General features: G+C 42.3%; 1 pseudogene; it reads right to left on the bottom strand.

Moving 5' to 3' along the window:
• Positions 1-3925: 3925 nt before the first annotated feature.
• LOC111962124 (transcription factor SOX-6-like) overlaps positions 3926-15620 on the bottom strand; it is a 98020-nt pseudogene continuing 86325 nt past the window's right edge.

Below are 15620 nucleotides of genomic sequence, written 5' to 3'. Positions count from 1 at the left end.
GCAGGCCAAGGACAACTCACGATGAAGGAATAGAAAAATAGGCCACATTTAAATCGGTTCCCAAAATGATATTGCCCAATATTATTGGATGGGGACGACATGGGGACGACATGGATGGGAGACGGTTTTCAATCTGACTTTATTATATATAACACATCGACTAGGACCGCAGTGGAGAGGTTCAAAATCTTCAAGTTCCTCACCTTGCACATCACTGAGGACCTGAAATGGTCCCATCACAGTGACAGCGTGGTGAAGAAGGTGCAACAGCGCCTCTTGAACCTCAGGAGGCTGAAGAAATTTGTAGTTACGAAAGTTCAATCAGTAAGGCTGGTCTGAATGGATCGTCACTTTTCATTCATCTAGTAAACTCATAGAATTCACATCGCTTCCTATCTCACTCATCAGCGTAGCAGGTATTTATAAGGTAGTGTCTATAACGTTAACCCCCAGCATAGGGCAACCTGTCATCAGCATCTGGCTATGAGGAGCATTCTTCGGAGACGAGGCCTACCCCAAACTATTCGATAAAATTACATATTTTATTTTGTTTCTGTTGTCATTCAGTTAAGTCTGTACTCGATTGAACTACAGATGCACCATCGAGAGCATCCTGTCGGACTGTGTTACCGCATGGTATGGCAATTGCACCGCCTGCAAACGCAGGGCTCTCCAGAGGATAGTGTGGTCAGCCCAAAGCATCATCGGGAGCACACCGCCTGCCCTCCAGGACATCTACAGAACCCGGTGTCACAGGAAGGCCAAGAAGATCATCAAGGACCTCGCCACCGTGCAGTTCTTGACATAAACCGGTGCGCCTGTTCCAAGGCACTTCAATCTTTTGTCTGGCCCATTCACCCTCTGAATAGCACACATACACAATCAACTGTCTCAAGGCTTACAAATCCTTCTTTAACCTGTCTTCTCCCCTTCATTTACACAGATTGAAGGGATAATCTGTGTAAATAAGGGATCATAGCTTTCACCTGGATTCACCTGGTCATTCTATGTCAGTGGTCACCAACCGATTGACTGATCAAGGCATTCATAGTCGATCGCCAAACATTTTTGTAAAAAACCCAGCGATAAAGCCTATTTTGGCAGTAGATTCAGCAGCCCTAGTGCCATGAAGATAAAGTGTTCACATTTTTAACCATTTCATGTCTGAAGGTAGAACTCCGCCTACCCGGCAGGCCCAGAGAGCAAATGAAGTGCACCTATAGGCCTACCGCTGGCCAATCAGATAGCACAGTTTCCTCGAGCTATAGACTATAAAAAGAAGCCTCGAACGCACAGCAAAGTTGATACTGTGAGATTTCAAAACTTTTAAAACTATGACGAGAGAGAGACACAACGAAAACAGCAAAGAGCTGCTGTTTTTATGAGTAAGTTCATGTTTAAGTTGTTTTTCAGCACTGTCAGCACTGTTCAACACTTTTATAAGCCATGAAATACGCGTTCTCCATACTTCCACTCCCGCTACAACCAGCACTGCAGCTGCAATGAATGATTAGAGCAAAGTGTTCCGATAAGCTTGCGTTGTTATTATTAGCGGCTTGTGGCTTTTTTAATATCGAGGAATATTTAACTTTCCCTGGTCATAGGAGTAACAACATGAATTGGTGCATGAGGCAGAAGTAATGCAGTGAGACCTGAGTTTTGCCATCAGCTGGAAGACCGCATCCCCTTTTCTCAGCAGAGGGAGAGCGGAGGGAGGGAGAGCGGAGGGGCGGTGAGTCGGGTGAGAGGCAGCCTCAACGCTGCTCCCTCCCTCCCCTCAGACTGACCATCAGATGCAGGCCATCTGTCCAGTAAAAAAATAAAACACAATTATTATGCTCACTCAGCTGTGCCTTACAAGTAATATAAAAAATGATTTATTACCAGTGTGATCATATACCATTTAAAAATATATATATATAATTTCAAAATGATCTGAGAAGAACAACATTGGCAGGGCCTATAGCCTACAGACGTGTTTTAATTGGTTAATGTTTTTTAAGTGATGTTTTAAAAAAATCTGACCGGTAGATCCCGGCTTGCATTTTGACTCAGAAAGTGATCTTGACTCAGAGAAGGTTGGTGACCACTGTTCTACGTCATGGAAAGAGCCGGTGTTCTTAATGTTTTGTACACTCAGTGTACATACAGTACATATTTATACTGAACTAAAATATATATACGCAACATGAAACAATTTCAACAATTTTACTGAGTTACAGGTCATATAAGAAAATCAGTCAATTGAAATAAATTCCTTAGCCACTAATCTATGGATTTCACATGACTGGGCAGGGGCGCAGCCATGGGTGGGCCTGGGAGGACATAGGCCCACCCACTTGGGAGCCAGGCCCAGCCAATCAGAATGAGTTTTTCCCCACAAAAGGGCTTTATTACAGACAGATATACTCCTCAGTTTCATTAGCTGTCCTGGTGGTTTGTCTCAGACGATCCCGCAGGTGATCAAGCCGGATGTGGAGGTCCTGGGATGGTGTGGTTACACGTGGTCTGCAGTTGTGAGGCCAGTTGGACGTACTGACAAATTCTCTAAAACGACATTGGATGTGGCTTATGGTAGAGAAATGAACATTCAACTCTCTGGCAACAGCTCTGGTGGACATTCCTGCAGCCAGCATGCCAATTGCACAATCCTTTGAGACTAAAGACATCCGTGGCATTATGTTGTGTGACAACACTGCACATTTTAGTGTCTTTTATTGTCCCCAGCACAAGGTTCACCTGTGTAATGATCATGCTGTTTAATCAGCTTCTTGATATGTCACACATGTCAGGTGGATGGATTATATTGGCAAAGGAGAAATGCTCACTAACAGGGATGTAAACAAATTTGAGCACAACATTTTAGAGAAATACGTTTTTTGTGCGTATGGAAAATTTCAGAGATCTTTTATGTCAGCTCATGAAACATGGGACCAACACTTTACCTGTTGCGTTTATATTTTTGTTCAGTATATATTCCGGACTCTGGTCGGAAAGTCTATTGCCTGCAATTCTATCAATTTTCCCATGTGGTTTTATACTGTATTTTGTACTGTGTATTTACTGTAATACTGTATTCTCGACATACCTCATTCTAATATTTCTACTACTGTACATTGCATTTCAGTTACACTGTTTATACACAGCACATATTTATTTATATAGTGGACTAATATATTTACTGCTATACATATCATTCTTAGTATATCTTGTATAAATTCATCTGGTGTAGATACGTATAGATTGCATTTGGATTACTGTTACAGTGCTATTTGGGTTGTTAATTGGATTCGTTCAGACATTTCTTAATTTCTTGTTTTTTTTCTTACTATTATTATTTGTGTTCTTGTTAGACATTTTACTGCATTGTTAGGAGCTAGTAACATAAGCATTTCGCTGCACCTGCTATAACATCTGCTAAACTGTGTACGCAACCAATAACCTTTTACTTGATATATTTCTGCAGGATTACTATGGAAAAACAACCCATTTTGAAGGCGGTTCTTCCACCAAAATCACAATTTAACCATTGGGAATAATAGCTCAATATTATTTTTGAGAAAACACATTTTAAATCAATAAATGTCTAACATTTTCTCTAACCTCAATGTATACATTCTGCACTCTTACTTCTCACTCAACCAAAAAGCAAAGATCTTTTATATGGCCTGTTAATTACTCAAGAAATTTATGTACGTTTGGCATGGACTCAAGCATTACTATCGAAAGCATGTTGCTACAACTAACTTCCTTCTCTGCGTGTGTGTACTTACTTTACTTGTTTATATCAGCTTGGTATTAGTCTCTTGTTGAGGATACTGTGTTAGTGTTATAAGCACTAATAAACAAATAAATACAATAAGTAACATACAGCAAAGAAATGCTGCCTTTTGTCCATTGATAAACACTTCATACATGTCAATGATGAATTTGTAAGGAAATCTGTCTTTATTTTTTTCTGATTGTCTTTCTCACCAAGTTGTACTGACACTTTTAGAGCCAACACCAGCTAATAAATACAATGAAATGTTAAAAAGCACAATTTAATTTCAAATACAATACTCAACACAAAATGTGTGTGACCAGGAAAAAAATGACGTCTGCTTCTGTAGGTCGAAACAGACGGTTGGTCTGAGTGACCTTTTGACTTGTGTCAAAGGGCAAAGCACCTCAGGCAGCACTGGAGTTAAAACAATGACTTCTGCATAAATAATAAAAATGCTACTAAACTGGAAATGTACTCAAACCTGTCAGATGTGAGGTTTTCCTCACAAGTCCAAACAGGTGACTTTTTTGTTTGTCAGAATTGTGTCGTTTTTTTTTTTACTAACGACAACTTCACAGTAGGCAGTACTGAAGAAAGAACATTAATATCCAGTGCGTGTGATGCTTAGAACACTGGGAACAATGTCTACACATGAGGCAAACGGTATAACTCTCCTTTTTGTTCTAATGCAAGTTAAATCAAACTTCAGTCCAAACAAAAAAAACATTGTTTTTTTTCTACCAACCTGCAAAATGTCGTTCGACATGGTCATAAAGAGTTACAAATCACATACAAATCAACCAGCAAACAGAGTAACCCAAACCCTAAAATAGAGCTTGTAAAAGTAGACATATTTGCAAAGTGGAGGATTATGAAAATAGGACTTTTATGGGTACATTTTAAATTGACTTTAAATATCAGTTTCAAAATATACTGCAGAAATATACATGTACCTTTTGAAATGCTAGAGGTTATATTGACCCACGCTTTTTTTTTTGCCAACGTACCAATTTTACAAAAAACGAAACATTGGTTTGTATTTTGAAAACCACCTCTGACGTCAACATAATTGTAAACTGATCAATTCACAGAAACAAATCTGATCTTCTGTACCTCGGTATAACACAGTAAAGAAAATGTACATTTTAAACCCCTAAATATATGGTGTCCCTACTATAGAAATTACTGTCTGGACCGCTCCTCTGCGTTTTCCTGTAATTCGGAATGACCATAGAAACAAGAGTCTAACTTTAAGACATATTGTGCCTATTAAGATGTACTGTGTCATTAACAACATCTGCTGAGTCTGTATGACACATGTTATACTCACAAACTCTACACACAAACTTGAGCCAGAAAAAAAAAAAGTCAAACCTAAAAGCCACTCAAGCTGAAAGTCAATGTACTGTAACAGTGTACCAAAACAACTCATTTGATCCTTTTTGGCCCCTATGCATTATGGGTGAATTAAAGTGGAAGTTCAGGATTTTACAACTTGATGTTAGATAGTTCCTCACCTTGAATATAGTCTATGGGCCAGGAGAAACTGTAATACATGGTTTGGTTTTCTATAAACAGCCAATACAAACTTTTGTTGTAAAATCCTGAAAGTCCCCTTTAACATCCTGTAGAAGATGTGGGCTAAGAAAAGGGAGGCGAAGACACTTGGGGCTAAACATCCACAGATTGATACTCCCGACAATGAACCTCTCTACAGGTCTGTGTCATTGCCAGAGGGGGTGCCAGAGATGACAGTATCAGACTCCTGAGACATTGCGACTGACGACGAGTGCTGGGTTGTTTATTGGGGTATGCAAGGGAAAACGTTTTAAAGTTGGTTGTCTTCCATTTGGTACCTAATCAACATGACCCTGTAGCGCCCCACAAGGTGTCCTAGAGCATTGGGCCTACCCATGGTCGGGGGGGGGGGAGATTTTTTGTAATACGGACACATCAGCAATAAAAAGTGATTGTATAAGACTTTTTGCAGCATCAAAATTAAGACTAGAATATTTCAGAGGGATGTGAATGTAGGTTTGGCACATTTCAAGAAAAACTGTACAATATCTCAACAAAAAAAATAAAAAAAATATGAATAATAATACAAGGGATTTTTCCTCCCCTGTTTCGTTGTCAGTCTGAAAAGTCCTACCACTCTCTCATATGAAATCAAAAACACATTCACAAGCTGGCACAGCATACCTGAGCAAGGATATTAAACCCCATCATAAACAGTAATGTAACATATTGTAAGCATTTGTCGAGAAAGGTGTAGGGGTACTGTACTCACAAGAAATAATCACGTCAAACTATAAGAGCTAAGGATTTTATATTACCTTTCACATTTTCAAGTCCTGACAATCCAAGGTTTTACAGGCAGTAACCTATCAGGAACATGTCCATGGAAATAAAATAAAAAAAACACAAAAAAAAACGTCATCACACTTGAAATAAACATTTAAGACTGACCGCTGTCGAAGACCAATTCCTGATGTTTTAGTCAAATCCATGCACACTCCTATAAAAAAAATACACACGCGGAAATGTGTAGGCTCTCTTTGTTCTTTAATCTCATTCTCTTCTCATCGACCTCTTACTGACTCTTACTTGTTCTTGTCTGTGTTGCATTGTAATTGCCGTGTGAGTATGTTCACTGTCTATCTGTTAGATTGTCTGGAGGTTGTCTAGAGGTTGTCTTTGCCCAATCCCTCTGTACGGGATCGTTTCCAATGACGTTTGCGCATGCTAAAAACAAGCACTCTCGTCTAAAAAGGTATTTTTGAGCAACATGCTCTGTGAGATCTGAGCATGTTTAGTTTATGTCACTTCCTGTTCGAGAGTCAATCTGAGAATGCTCAGTCTGTGGTGCATCGTATCCCGGACGGAGCTGCTTCGAGCACATGCTCAGCTCCCGTCGTACTGTTGAAAAGTTGTTCTGTTCAGAACTCTGTCTCTGTCGTATTTTCCCGCTTAAAAAAAAAAAGAAAAAAAAGATCAGAAGTTCTTCTGAGCATGCTCAGTTGGCTCCGACAGGCTCCCGTGTCTCACGGTCACTGCTGTAGTCCGATTTGTCCTCAAAGTCTTCATATACGTCTATCTCGTCCTCTCCTCTAACAGGGTGGTCGCCGGTCACCATGGCGACCGGCTTGGGCTTGACCACGCCGAACGTGCTCTGGGTGACGGGGATGGCGGGCTCGGGGCTGGCCGAGGCGCTGGAGCAGTCCGACGTCAGGTGCGGTGAGGGCGTGGCTGTCGCTATGGCGATGGCAGCCGGGTAGAGGCCGCCGGCACTGTTGCTGATGGGGATCTGAGGCTGTGGCCTGAGGTAGGTGGAGAGAGAGTGAGAGGGAGAGAAAGAAAGAGGGAGAGAGATTGCGAGAGAGAGGTTGAAAGAGAGAGAAGGAAATAGAGAGGCAAAGAGAGAGTGAGAAGTGGAGAGCAAGAGAAGGCAAGTGAGACAGCGTGTAAGAGAGACAGATAGGGTGTTTTACAAAAACAGATTCATTCTTTCCTGGCCTGCTTTTGAACAGCTATTTAGAACAAGTTGAACGGTAGCAAACTCTTGTCTTTCGGGCAAACCTTAACACAGAGCTTTTTGCCAGCTCACAGTAGTCCTGTCAATGCTAAATAGCCTCTTGAGAAATGGATGGAATGAAGATAAACACATATCACTCAAGCAAGCCCTCTGCCCTCAAATGAAGCACATAAACCAAGAAAATTGATGTCAGTTTCCTCATCTAACGGTTCACCCCTTCTAGAAACAATTACCGCAGAGAACCTCTGACAGACTAATTTTCACATTAAACTGCTTAAAAACGACCCTGTTTCATTATAAGGAGCCGGGTCGAAATTGGTTATACCTCAATTTATAGCTCCCCTCCAGTTATTTGATTCAGTCCTGAGTGAAACTCCAGCCGCTATGGCGAATCAGGCTTTTCTTCCGCTTGACCACACACACTAAATTACAGAGTTAAACCTGTGACGTCTGCCCCGTACCGCCTCCCCCTCTCTCTCTCTCACTCGCAAACATCTGCTAGTATAATTTCTGTGTCATATTTCTACCGCCCGCAAAGCGCCTGCCATTGTCCTAATTTAATAAATGACAACTATTAAAAATCGCTCCAATTCAAAGCAGTGCCCCTGGTAAATCCATTAAAACGTGGCCTGCCGTGATGACTTTAATCACATCTATGCCTGTTTTCTATTAAGACCCAGCCACTGGCTTCGGCTGAATACCAAAAGGCACCGTATTCCCTATAATAGTGCACTACTTTTAACCAAGGCCCATAGGGCTTTGGTCAAAAGTAGTGCACTATTTAGGGAATAGGGAGCCATTTGGGATGCGCCTGTTGTTTTCAGCATTGCCTGTAGTTTGACATGAGAGGATGAGAAAAGCGCTATGATAAAGAGACCTTGTTATTTTTTTAACTAGTAGTTTGGATTACAAATTCAGCCTATAGCTCAGCACTATGACTTGAAGGGAAATACTGGGTGCACGGGGAATTAGCCTTACAAAGACCAACTTCCCCTTAATAACAAAATTTATAGGAGCAGTCGATTCAAGTGTTCCAATCCAAAAATGGGAGCCGACCATGAAAAAAATATTGAAGAGATAGTTGACCCCATGATCAGTTTCCTTATCTCTATTAGCTTAGTATTAAAGTGACCTACTTCAAAATGTTTTTAATTAAGTATGTTAAAAATCTGACTTTCTGTGTTTGAATGGTGTGGGCGCAACCCCAACAACAGAATGACGTGGTTGTATACCGGTCACAAAAAAATATACATGACAAGTAATGGCTGGTTGGCCAGCGTCACGCTATATGAGGACATAGCAAGCGTTTTTTTTTTAAGGTAATGTTTTTGAAGTGTTTTTTTCCACTAATTAAAGTATAGGATGAGTCAACCACATTATTTGGGTATGAGATAACAGAATATGAACCTTTAAAAGGGAGATTTTCACTGGACAGTTACTTTAAAGGGTGATTACTCCAAAATCAAGGTTTGTCAGATGTTTTCTGACCTCAAAAGTAGCCTAAAGTTAAGATGAATCCACGTACCACATCACCGGTTGTGTATGTCCAGCTATATTCAAATGAATGAAAAAGATCTCTTTGTTCTGGAAATATGGAAATGACATGGTGCTTATCTCTTCCATTTATTTTGGATTGTGGCGTAAAGCCTAATCTACAAAACAAATGGTCTGGGACATGGACTTACCTCAACATAAGACCACTTTTGAGGTTTGAAAACACAAACTTTGATTTTGGAGTGTATTGTCCCTTTAAGTATACTAACAGTTAGCCTAGTTAGCCATAAAGACCGCACAACAGTAGATCAGTAGAGTGTCTCTCTCTTCTTACCCCACACTGAAGAACTGCCTCATCTCCTGACGCCGCGAGCGCATCATCTGCTTGTACTCGCCAATGCGTAGCTTCTTGCCGTCGATGATGCAGGTCCTCTTGGGCCGGGGCTTGTACTTGTAGTTGGGGTATTTCTCCAGGTGGATCTTACTGAGATGGGCCTGTTCCTCGTAGTATGGCTGCTTCTCCTGGTTGGTCATGGACTTCCAGCGAGAGCCTATACACAGGTAGTGGGACACACACACAGTAAGAGTCAGTGTTGGAACCCAAACTACAGCATAAGGACACACATACACGTGCACGTGCACACACACACACACACACACACACACACTGAAGGACACTATTTGGGTATTGGTGTTCGTAGAGAGTATTGGAGTCGGTGTTTGTAGAGAGTATTGGAGTTGGTGTTCGTCGAGAGTATTGGAGTTGGTGTTCGTCGAGAGTATTGGAGTTGGTGTTTGTAGAGAGTATTGGAGTTGGTGTTTGTAGAGAGTATTGGAGTTGGTGTTTGTCGAGAGTATTGGAGTTGGTGTTTGTCGAGAGTATTGGAGTTGGTGTTCGTAGAGAGTATTGGAGTTGGTGTTCGTAGAGAGTATTGGAGTTGGTGTTCGTAGAGAGTATTGGAGTTGGTGTTCGTCGAGAGTATTGGAGTTGGTGTTTGTCGAGAGTATTGGAGTTGGTGTTCGTCGAGAGTATTGGAGTTGGTGTTNGTATTGGAGTTGGTGTTCGTCGAGAGTATTGGAGTTGGTGTTCGTCGAGAGTATTGGAGTTGGTGTTCGTCGAGAGTATTGGAGTTGGTGTTCGTAGAGAGTATTGGAGTTGGTGTTCAAAGAGTGTATAGGAGTTGGTGTTCAAAGAGTGTATAGGAGTTGGTGTTCAAAGAGTGTATAGGAGTTGGTGTTCGTCGAGAGTATTGGAGTTGGTGTTCAAAGAGTGTATAGGAGTCAAAGTTTTGTCAAGTATAGTCCTGTAACTAGAAATCTTTTCACACGTGGATTACAACGTTCTGTAAATTGCTTGTTTATGTTCTTCTAATACTAATGGGGGGATCAATACAGTTACATATCACAATGTAATTTTGGACGATATTATATCGATATAGATTTTTTTTTTTTTAACTAGCTTTAGTCAGCTGTACCCGTGCCAAAACTCTGGTATTTTTCATCCTATAGCTTGTTCTTTCATTTTCTTTTTAAACAGTGAGACAAAATTTGTTCTCCACATTTAGTTCCCTGACTGATCAAAACAAATTTTATCCTGCTCTCTCATGTCCCTCTGCAGCAGACATATTGTGAGCAATATGTTTGGAACATCAAATCGCAATAAAATCACAGTTTCGAATCGCAATACATATCGTGATAATATAGAATCATGAGAATCGCAATACATATCGTGATAATATAGGATCATGATAATATTGTATTGCGAGGTCCCTGGTAATTCCCACCCCTATCTTATAATGTGGTTCAATTAGCCATTGAACCGTACGTGTCAGCACTTCCACTGCACAAAATGTGTGCCGTGTTACTTCTATCATAGCAGGAAATCTCTACAAGTAGGAACTTGTAATAAGAGAGAGACTACTGGTGCATCTACATTGTTGAAGGGTGCTTGAAAACAGGAATCTGTCCCACTTTAGGATCCCTGATACAGTGGGTTCTCATCATGTCTCTCCTATAAGCACCCAGCGACGGAACAAGTGGACAGGACCGTTACCGCAGGAATGGAGCACATCTGCATGGCTTTCTGACAACCCATTACACACACACACCACAGCTTGGACACACACAGAGAGGAATCCAGGACTTGTCCCAACGGACACCCTATTCCCTATTTAGTGCACTACTTTGTCCTGGGCTCTGGTCAGGTCTATTTAGGGAAAAGGGTGCCAATTGGGGCACAAGCACAGGACTCTGTTTACCGACGTTTATCGAGACTCCCTTCTTTTTCAACTAAGGAAACAGTGAGGACACTTTTTTTTTTACGGACTAAAGCGGCCGCATCATGTCCCTCGTCTCCAGCTGTGTTATTGTGTTTGGGCAGCACACTCCATCGTCTCCTGATTGCCTCTCAGGTCTGGCATTTCCCTGGTGTCATCACAAACAAACCGCTAACTAGGTAAATATCCGGAATGTTCAGTCTCCGCCGGATAGGTGGAAGTGATAGATGACCTCTGACCCTTTAAATTTGACTCCAACTTTGAGTGAGGAGGTTTGAGCTATCCAATGCTTTGGAACCCTCAACTCTGGACCTCGAAGCCAGTTCCACTGCGTTTTTTCATTGTTGCCCTCCTATTCAGGGACTGATTTAGACCTGGCACACCAGGTGGGTACAATTAATTATCAGGTAGAACAGAAAACCAGCAGGCTCCGGATCTCATAGGGTAAGAGTTGAATAATCCTGCTTTAGAATGATAACTTCAGTGATGTTGAACAATGGTCTATGTATACGACGGATGAGCAAAGTGCAAAGATTGTATTTCTTGAATACGGCGTTTAGTTTGCCTCAATTCATTTAGCGAGTAAAGTCCTTTGACACCGTTTGCTCAAAAGCCAAACATTTTGGCCTAGTGCATGGGTCGGCGACCTTTATCACTGGAAGAGAAAGAAATTTCCACACCAAAAAAAAAGGTGTTGAGGGAGCCGCGCAAGACATTCAAGCCCTTTCCAAGCAATATCTTATATTCAGCACCACGGATAGCAGTCTGATCAAATTACCACGAAATCTGACGTTCAGGGTCCCAGAGCAGTGGACACAACTTCTGGTGGAGGTGCAGGGAGAATCGAATCTCGTGAACATACAGTAAAATATGCTCAAGGAGTGATTTTACTTTTTGATTTAAAAAGCTACCAACGAAGGAAATATTGTTGTCCACATCAAGAAATTGAATAATGAATCGCAGATAAACAAGTATTGTAAGGCAAACGGAAGGTTTGATTGTAATCAATATTTATTAAAGGCATACTGCTTTAAACTTAAAACAAAGTGTTGTCTGTTTCTTTACCTTACTTTAATAATGAACATTTTAAAACTCTAAAATGATATTTGGAGAACAGCTAAAACATTATTATTGCACACAGAGTGAGTCCACCCAACTTATGTGACTTGATACACCACATTTTTACTCCTGAACTTATTTAAGCTTGTAATAACAAAGGGGTTGAATACTGATTGACTCAATACATTTAGAGCTTTTCATTTTTCATTCATTTGTAAAAAAAAATCTAAAAACATAATTCCACTTTGACATTATGGGGTATTGTGTGTAGGCCAGTGACAAGAAATCTATTTATTTTATTTTATTCAGGCTATAACACAACAAAATGTGGAAAAAGACAAGGGGTGTGAATACTAGTATAAATGCTTGTATCAACACAAGAAGCACTTTTCACTGCACATATCCATCACCCCAGTCAGAGTCTCACAGCAGAGGATGTGTGTGTGAGAGAGAGAGAGTTCTATGGGTGTGTGTGAGTTCTATAAAGATGTTATTCTAATATGAATGATTAAATAAGATCAGATTGATCGATTGGTAGTTGACCGCTATACAATATTTTGAATACATCATTGAACGTTTAGGTGGACATGGGGGGGTAGCACATTTAGTTTCTGTTTCATACAGCAGTGTTGTTTTAAATGAGGCACACGCCCTCTTAAGACATTATCTACAGTGCCTTCGGATAAGTATTCAGACCCCTTGACTTTTTCCACATTTTGTTACGTTAAAGCCTTATTCTGTAGCGCCTTAACTGCCGAGCAGTTGCCATACCAGGCGGTGATGCAACCGGTCAGGATGCTCTTGATGGTGCAGCTGTAGAACCTTTTGAGGATCAGGGGACCCATGCCAAATCTTTTCAGTCTCCTGAGGGGGAAAGGTTTTTGTCGTGCCCTCTTCACGACTGCCTTGGTATGTTTGGAGCATGATAGTTCGTTCCAAGGAACTTGAAACTCTCGACCCGCTCCACTACAGTCCCGTCGATGTTAATGGGGGCCTGTTCGACCCGCCTTTTCCTGTAGTCCACGATCAGCTCCTTAGTCTTGCTCACATTGAGGGAGAGGTTGTTGTCCTGGCACCACACTGCCAGTTCTCTGACCTCCTCCCTATATGCCGTCTCATTGTTGTCGGTGATCAGGGTTACCACTGTTGTGTCGTCAGCAAACCTAATGATGGTGTTGGAGTCGTGTTTGGCCACACAGTCGTGGGTGAACAGGGAATACAGGAGGGGACTAAGTACACACCCCTGAGGGGCCCCAGTGTTGTTAAGGATCAGCATGGCAGACGTGTTGTTGCCTACTTTTACCACCTGGGGGCGGCCCGTCAGGAAGTCCACGAACCAGTTGCAGAGGGAGGTTTTTACTCCCAGAGTCCTTAGCTTAGTGATGAGCTTCGTGGGCACTATGGTGTTGAACGCTGAGCTGTAGTCAATGAACAGCATTCTCACATAGGTGTTCCTTTTGTCCAGGTGAGAAAGGGCAGTGTGGAGTGCGATTGAGTGGATCTGTGGATCTGTTGGGGCAGTATCTAGGGTGTCCGGGAGGATGCTGTTGATGTGAGCCATGACCAGCCTTTCAAATCACTTCATGGCTACCGACGTGAGTGCCATGGGGCGGTAATCATTTAGGCAGGTTACCTTCGCTCCTTGGGCACAGGGACTATGGTGGTCTGCTTGAAACATGTAGGTATTACAGACTCGGTCAGGGAGAGGTTGAAAATGTCAGTGAAGACACTTGACAGTTGGTCCGCACATGCTTTGAGTACACGTCCTGGTAATCCGTCTGGCCCAGCTGCCTTGTGAATGTTGACCTGTTTAAAGGTTTTGTTCACGTCGGCTACCGAGAGCGTTATCACACAGTCATCCAGAACAGCTGGTGCTCTCGTGCATGCTTCAGTGTTGCTTGCCTCGAAGCGAGCATAAAAGGCATTTAGCTCATCTAGAAGGCTCTTGTCATTGGGCAGCTCGCGTCTGGGTTTCCCTTTGTAGTCCGTAATAGTTTTAACGCCCTGCCACATCCGACGAGCATCAGAGCCGGTGTAGTAGGATTCAATCTTAATCCTGTATTGACGCGTTGCTTGTTTGATGGTTCGTCTGGGGGCAATTGCTGTCTGTGGTAGATCAATCCGCTTAATTTTTGCAACTGAAAGATCATGTATGACCATAACAAGGCCACGGTGTATATATATGTATATATTTTTGACACTTCATTCAGACAGTAAGGAATTCAAACAGGAATGTGGGAGAAACAGTGAGAAGGATGGACGCCGGGATTGAACCCTGGTCTGCGGTGGGGAGTTTTATATGTGACATGCCAGGGAGTATTACCACTTAACCACAGCTCTGCCATCTTACCCAGGATCTTGCTGATGTTGGAATTGTGCATGTCAGGGAAGGTCTGCAGGATCTTCCTCCTCTCGTCCTTGGCCCACACCATGAAGGCATTCATGGGTCTCTTAATGTGGGGCTCAGTACTGTTCCTGCCCCTGGTCTCCCTGAAGACCCGGGCCTCCGTAGTGCTGGCGACACCTGTGGGAAGGGAGGGACATTTCATGACTTACTCAATCACTCACTCGTTCGTGTAAAAACCTATTAAGCCACAAAGTACATACATTGCACAGTATGTCTAAGAGCCTCCAGACAGTGAGGGAGGGGACAATTGAAAGTGTATGTGTGTGTGTGTGCACTTGTGTTTTACAGTAATGAGGGGGTCTGTGTCTACTCTACTGGCTGCAGAACTAGGGATGGACCCCCTGGCTGTGGTCGCCATCAACGACGCTCTGATTATCAGCCAGATAACATCTCTGTTTACCGTCCCGTGTTTACGGCTCTGATTTCAAACCACAGCATGATGAATGCTTCCCAATCCACCGTAACCTGTAAACACTGGGGGTTTATAGAAAACAGGTGGGCTTCTGGGCCAGAAAATATAAAAAACCCAATTCCGTTTTTAACTGCCTTGCTTCTGTTTGCATACTTCGGCAGGGTGGAATTGTCTGAGACACAAACAGTGTTAGTGGGTTGGAAAGAAGGGGAGAATCTAGAATACCGCTTCTCGTTCCTCGTCGACGTACAGTAAGAAGCCCACTGAACAATTATGTCGTATTAAAGGTCCTTAATTTGAAAAACTAAACGGAAGCCCCGCCATTTGGTTTGCTATAAAGTTCAGGGGTTGTGATGGGGGTATTGAACTCAAGTCATGTGGCATAAAATGATTGAAAAAAACTGTAAATATCACAGAGTGGGCCTATTGGTGCAAGGCAGGGGTTTGTGCCTGGACATTCAAGTGTCCACTACTGAGGCGATCCGAGAAGAACACAATAAATATTTGGGTCTGGTGAATACCTGTGTGCAGAGCAGACTCTCTCTCTGTCTGTGTCTCTATCGTAGGGAACACAGTTGAAAGAGGCCCCAAAAGTGGCGCTATCTAACCAAGGGCCCCAAGTGAAGGGTCACTGGCATCCATTTAGCCTGAGCAGGATGTGCCCACTTTTG

This window comes from Salvelinus sp. IW2-2015, linkage group LG4q.1:29 (genome assembly GCF_002910315.2).
Source record: "Salvelinus sp. IW2-2015 linkage group LG4q.1:29, ASM291031v2, whole genome shotgun sequence".
Lineage (NCBI taxonomy): Eukaryota > Metazoa > Chordata > Actinopteri > Salmoniformes > Salmonidae > Salvelinus > Salvelinus sp. IW2-2015.
This window is presented reverse-complemented; position numbering and strand designations above follow the sequence as displayed.